The following is a 7,261-nucleotide window of genomic DNA, read 5'->3' on the forward strand; positions in this document are numbered from 1 at the left end:
TGGAAGTGGGTTCAGACCTCTGTCTGACAAGAAGCTGATACTCTTCCAGGGCGCCTGGGTGGCTCGGTCAGTTGCATATCCGACTTCAGCTCAGGTCATGATCTCACTGCTTTGTGAGTTAGAGCCCTGCATTGGGCTGGCTGCTGTCAGCGCAGAGCCCGCTTCAGATCCTCTGTCCCCTTCTCTCTCTGGCCCTCCCCCACTCACATTCTTTTTCTCAAAAATGAATAAACATTTAAAAATTAAAAAAAAAAAAGCTGATGCTCTTCCTATTTTCTATACCTCAGTTGCTATAAGTCAGAACCAAATGAGACCTGAAGGCCTGAAGATGTGCGTTTACTCCATCACCTTGACTTTTCAGGTTCTCTGTGTGAATCTTGAAAGGTCAGGTCTGCACAGATGGGGGCTGGGGAGTCACCCTAGGAAGGAACCTCAAAGAGCTTGGCAATGTTTTTGTAAATGTGAACCAAGAATCACAAAGTTTTGCTTGTATCGCCACCTATGTATCCTTGTCCCCAACCCAGGATTGAGGTGACTGACCATTAACCAGCTTGGACTGACACTCCAAATTCCTGAGTCAGAGTGAGCCCAAGGGACCATTCTGCCTTCTCACAGTCTGGTTGTGCTGACACAAAGTGCCGAAAAGGGGCTGCTGGTTGGATCACACATCACCCCGAGTCTTCAGCTAACTCAGTCCAAGCCCCATCACCTTTGTTCATGCAACTGACCCCTACTGTTGACATTAAGTGGTATCCAGTTTTCATTATCGAAAACCGTGCTCCAGTGAACACCCTTGAACCTACATCATGACGCACAGCTCTGCTTATTTCATCAGATTCCTACAAGTGAAATTGCTGGGTCAAAGGGGAAGTGTATTTCCTAGGCTTTTAAAATGTGTCGCCAGACCACTTTCTAGAAAGTTGTCCCAGTGTAGCCTCCCAGCAGTGTGATATGAGAACACTGGATCCTTCTAGGCCCTTGCCAGCCATGGTGGCAGGTCGCAAAATATTTGATAATTTGATAGCCAAAAATGATTTTCCATGTATTGATCCAACAAAAATTTATGAGACCCATGGACTCCGCTGAGCAATGGAGATGCTGTGGGGTCAAAGTAGTAAGAGTCCTTGCCCTTGTAGACTCAGTCTAGTGGGAGAGAACCCAATTTAGGGGGTAATTATTACCTTAAAGAGTAGTGGTGTCAGTGTTGGGGAAGCTCAGGGCGCTGTTGGAAACGTAACAGGATTTAACTGAGAGACAGCCTCTTTGAGGAAGCTGCAGAGGCCAACTGGTATGTTGGAAATAGTATTTAATTTTGTTTTGTTTTTTAAGTAGGCTCCATGCCCCGCGTGGAGCCCACTGTAGGGCTTGAGCTCGCAACCCTAAGATCAAGACCTGAGCTGAGATCAAGAATCAGATGCTTAATGGACTCAGCCACGCAGGTGTCCTTAATATTTAGTTTTTATAGGCCATTTGTATTTCCTCTTTGGGGAGTTGTCTACTTGTGTCCTTTGCACATTTTTTTTTTCCTTTAGGGCATTCTTTTATTTTAAGTTTATTTATTTATTTTGAGAGAGAGAACATGAGCAGGCTAGGGGCAGAGAGAGAGAGAGAGAGAGAGAGAGAGAATCCCAAGCCTGATATGGGACTTGAACTCACAGACTGTGAGATCATGACCTGAGCCAAAACCAAGAGTTGGATGCTTAACCGATTGAGCAGGGCATTTTTTTTTTTTTTTAAAGAAATTTTAAATTGAGGGGCACCTAGGTGTTTCAGTCAGTTAAGCTTCCAGCTTCGGCTCAGGTTATGATCTCATGGTTTGTGAGTTTGAGCTCCACATTGGGCTCTGTGCGGACAGCTCAGAGCCTGAAGCCTGCTTCAGGTTCTGTGTCTCCCTCTCTCCCGGTCCTCCCCTGCTCGTGCTCTCTTTTTCTCAAAAATAAATAAACATTAAAAAAAATTTGTTTTAAAGAATTTTTAAATTGAGGTAATATGCACATATAAAATTCACCATTGTAACTATTTTATTTATTTTTTTAATTATTTTCAATAAGGTTTGTTTATTTATTTTGAGAGGGAGAGCAGGGGAAGGGCAGAGATTGAGAATCCCTAGCACTGTCAGTGCAGAGCCCGAGGCAGGGCTAGAACTCTCGAACTGTGAGATCATGACCCGAGTTGAAATCAAGAGTCAAAATGCCTAACTGATAGAGCCACCCAAGCGGCCCCACCATTGTAACCATTTTAAAGTGTACATTTAAGTTCATTGTGGCATTTAAGTTCATTCACAATTTTTACAATTAATTTATTTTCAAAAATTTCAAATTTACAAAATGTCTAAAAAACAGTAAAAAATACCTTGAGTTGTTTTTTTTTTAAATCCATCTTTTCTTAAAAAAATTCTTTTTTTTTTTTAGCGTTTATTTATTTTTGAGACAGAGAGAGACAGAGCATGAACGGGGGAGGGTCAGAGAGAGGGAGACACAGAATCGGAAGCAGGCTCCAGGCTCCGAGCTGTCAGCACAGAGCCCGACGCGGGGCTCGAACTCACGGACCGCAAGATCATGACCTGAGCCGAAGTCGGCCGCTTAGCCGACTGAGCCACCCAGGCGCCCCTCCATCTTTAAGAACTCTATCTACATTAAAGAGATTAACTCTTTGTCATATATATATATATATACACACATATGTGTGTATATATATATGTATATATGTATATATATATATATGTATATATATATATATATATGCATGCATACGTAGAGAGAGAGAGTTTTCTGCCATTGGCGTGTTTGTCACAGGTTACCACCTGCCATGTTTTCCTTCCCCCATGTCACCAACAGCACCTTCACTGTCCTTTAGTTAATTAGGAACAAAAAAGAGAGGCTTCATAAATTTGAGTACAGAAAATGTAGAACAATTGCTTATGAGGATCTTTTTCCTTTCTTGTTCCTGATTAACTGAAAAAGAGTTAAGGTCCTGTTGGTGACCCAGAGGCAGGAAATGACTGCAGATGATAAACCATGGCCCACAGGAGCACTGTCACCCCCAAAGACCACAGCAAGAGGGCCCCAGATAACCCTGGTGGGGGCAGGAGGCAGGAGCTTCTGAGCCTGTGCCTCTTGCATGATTCTTAGTGAAGCTAAAAGAGCAGGAAGAACAGAACAGGCAGATCATTTGCACACTCTTTCCAGTCACAAAGGGAACCCAATCGTCAAGAGAAAGAAAAGAGGCCCAGGGTTCAGTGGAAAGAGCCTGGCTGTCAGAGTCAGGGGGTGCTGTACTCAATTTGGACCCCATCCTCACCGGTGCAGACTTGGATGAACCACCTAACTTTGCAGTTACCTCTAAAAAGTGGGCAATCATTCTAGTCTCAGAGAAAGACTGGGGGAGCTAAGTATACTGGCCCAGTTCACCCAGAGCTACACTGTTAGCAAGAGGCAGAGCTGGAATTGAACTCATGTCTGTTTGGCTCCAAACCCAGAGCTCTGCTCCCGCAGGAGGTGATTACCCCATGAATAATCTTGTCGCTTATTGTTATTAGAGAGCCAAACACAGCGCAGCATAAGAGAGTCATCGAAGGAGGTGGGTTGGCCTCACAGGCCTTCTAAGCAAGCCCAATAAGGATGAGTAGGCGGTGGGGGGTGTCTGACTGGTTCAGTTGGAAGAGCGGGACTCTCTTGATCTTGGGGTTGTGAGTTCGAGCCCTGCATTGGGTGTAGAGATTACTAAAAAAATTTAAAAACTTAAAAAAAGAAGTAAAGGCAGGTGGGGAGGCTTCTTGTTGTCCTGCAGAAACAAGGGTGCCTCTCTCCTGTGCTTTATTCTATCAACTCCTCCTATTGGGTCCCTGGCTAATGACTGATCATTCAACAAAGCCTGGCAGCTGGGGTTCATGAGGAAGTCCCTAGGAGCAAATCAAGGTGCAGGGACCACTCTGTCTCATGCATGCTTTTGGCCCTCACTTTCCTTTCTTTACCTGGCCAAGTCCTGAGTTTCTTCATTTGTAAAATGAGAATCCCAGAGCAGACACCTCACAAGGGTGTTTTGAGAATTACAGAGGGTACACTAAGTAATGCACTCAGTACCGTGGCTGGCACAGTTTGCGTTCAACAAATGTTCTCTGTTATTATCAATGCCCTGTCCATGCCCTTGGGGAACTTCAAAATGTGCTGGGAAGAAAATATATTATTATGAGACAAGATTATAAAGCAATAACTAAAATAGGACCCAGTTCTGTTAAAAAAAAACAACAACAACAACAACAAATAAACCCGAAAAATATTATACACATGTAGAAAGGGGAAAAGACCAGAAGAAAATGCTTACCTCTTGGTGGTAAGATTTCAGGAGATCTTTATTTTTCTTTGTGTTTTCATGTCTTTTCTACATTTTCTGCAATGCACATATCACTTGCAATCAGAAAAAAAAAAAAAAAAAAAAAGCGCTGTGAGAGCTGAGAGAAGCTATCACTTGGATCTGAGCTTGTGAGGAGGATGCCCCAGGGGAAATGGGATTTGAGCAGGGCTTGAAAAAATGGGAGAATTTGAAGAACTGGGGAAAGGAGCCAGAAAAAGCCTTTTTTATTTCTTTGTGTTCTGTCTGTCTCCTCCCCGAGGCTGTGAGCTCCTTGGTGGCACCATCCATGGTCTAGCTTGTCCACAACTATATCCCTAGTGTCTAAAACAACCCCAAAACCTAGTGCTTAGTAGGTGCTCAATAAATACGGACTTAGTGAGCGAATAACCTTGACAGCTCCACTTAGCCTGGGAGACAAGGATGCTCTCAGTTCCCTGTCCAGCTGGTGCACTGCCAAAACCGAGGTGCGTGGTTTCCATGGCAACAGAAAAGAGGCCGCTAGGCCAGCAGCAGGAGGCAGATGCAGGGATTGCAAGGTCTGCATCTTTTCAAGGTGCAGCCTGGAAATTGGGAACATGGTGGTGGGCTCTTTCAACAAATGTTGAGAGAAGAGAAAGAGCTTCATAAACATGGTTAACTTAGTTCTTCACTGGACAGGTTTGTCAAATATATCAATGAATGCTCAGGATGGTAGTTTGGGCCTTTGAGAGGGTGGGAGGCTCTTGGTGGGTGAAAGGTTAGAGACTCAGGAAAGTTTGGTTCTAGTCTGGACCCTGCTGTGTGACCTTGGAGAGATTAACCTGTCTGAGCCTCAGCATGTTCATTTATAAAATGGGAAGCTTGACCAACTGTAAAATTACTTATAAACATATGTGTGTGGTAAGAATGTAAAACGGTACCACAGCAGTGGAACACAGTTTGGTTTCTCAAAAAGTTAAACATAGAATTATCTTATGTCCCAGAACTTCCATTGGTAGGTATATATCCAAGAGAATTGAAAATTGGAACTAAAACAATTATTTGTACATGAATGTTCCTAGCAATACTATTCACAATCGCCAAAAGACCATAAATGGATGAATGGATAAAGATAGTATATCCCTACAATGGAATTTAGCCATAAAAAATTATGAAGTACTGATTTTTGCTACAGCATGGATGAACCTCAAAAACATTATGCTAAGTGAAAAAAAGCCCAGTTCAAAAGATCAAACATTGTGTGATTCCATTTATATTAAATACCTACAACAGGTAAATCCATAGAGACATAATGCAGCTTGCTGGTTGAAAGGGGCTGGAAGTGCGGAGTGACTGCCTAATGGGTACAGAATTTTCTCTTGGAGTGATGAAAATGTTTTGGAACTTCATAGAGGTATTGTTGTAGGACACTGAATATCATGTGTGCTACTGAATTACACACTTTAAAATGGGTAGATTTTGTTATGTAAATTTCACCTCAATTACAAAAAAAAAAAAAAAAAAAAAAGTATGTCCTCTAAGCACACCTTGCAGCCTGAAGCACAGAATGGAATCCTGGGAGGGAGCCTAAAAGAGATAGGCAAAAACGAAGGTCCAGTTAGAGATTAATTTGAGAGATCATCACAGTCTCTGTGCTCCCTTAACAATTCTACTGCCTAGGTGACATGCAGCTGGAGCCAGAACTGAGATCTAGATCTGTCTCTGGCCATTTCTCCATGGTGGGGTCCTGAGCCAGTCACTCAAGCTCCCTGAACCTCAGGCTTCCTATCTGCAAATGGGGCTGATGCATCTTCTGTTACCCTCACTGCACTGTGGATGAGGGTCCATCCTGAGCGCACTCTGTGAATCCATCTTCACTGGGCAAACCCTCTGGGATGAAGCCAGTCACAGAATGGTCTTCTAAGCAAGGCACTGGAGAGCCAGTTCCTAGATCATGAGGCACTGGTATGGAAAGGGCACACTCAGGTTAACTGGTTGGATCTGTGTGACCTTGGGTGAGTCACTCATTTCCCTGTTTCTTCGGCGGGAGAATGTATCTATCTACACGTACCTTAGAGAGATGACGTGTGTATACCGTAAGCACTCAATAACCAGATCTCTTTCCTCTTTGTGGCTGCTCCCTGCACACACTTTTGAACACAAATATTGTGGATCCTGGGGTCCGCCCAAGAGCTCTGAACTATGGCTCAGAGAGGATAAAACACTAGCCTGAGGGGACACAACCAGTTTGGGTTTAGAACTTAGATTGCCTAACTCCTGGGACAGGGAACTTTCCTCAAGCCCTCCAAGCTTCATGTATTCTCTCCAACAGGCGTTTAGCACCTACTACGCCCTAGGAAGGGCAGAGGTGAGGGAGAAGAGAGACCCACCACAGAATTGCGTGCTATGTAGACATGACCTTTTGAATCCTCATCACTTCATGAGACAGGTGCTGCTGTCCCGGTTATACATACTAGGAAACTGACTCTGAGGCTTCAGAGCAGCCAAGTGACACCAGAACACACAACCTGAAAGCCGAGGTCTCGAATTCGAACTCGGTTCTCCCCAAGGCGCCTCGCCTGGAAGCCCCCAGGGCGCGCGTGGCTCAGCGAAATCCAGGCGCGCGGCGGTGGGAATCCCGAGCGGAGTTGGAAGCCGGGACCGTTCATTTGCATGCTAATACCCAGAATGCTTTTCCCCTCACACCGCTTCTCTTAATGGAAGCGCTCAGTTTGGAACCGTGGAAAGTTTGGAACACATACTTTGCTCCCTCTTTGCAACTGTGGGAACTTCCCTCCCGCACACGCGGTGCCTGCAGCTCCGAACTCCAAGCACCGCTGCCCGGCGGCGGTCGCCAGCGCTTCCCGGGCAGGCGAACCTCCGTATCCAACCCGCTCACGGCAGCATCCCCGGGCCCGCCGGGGACAAAGCGCCCTGTCTTGCCGGCGGG

The sequence above is a fragment of the Leopardus geoffroyi genome, chromosome D3, assembly GCF_018350155.1.
Source record: "Leopardus geoffroyi isolate Oge1 chromosome D3, O.geoffroyi_Oge1_pat1.0, whole genome shotgun sequence".
Taxonomy (NCBI): Eukaryota; Metazoa; Chordata; class Mammalia; order Carnivora; family Felidae; genus Leopardus; species Leopardus geoffroyi.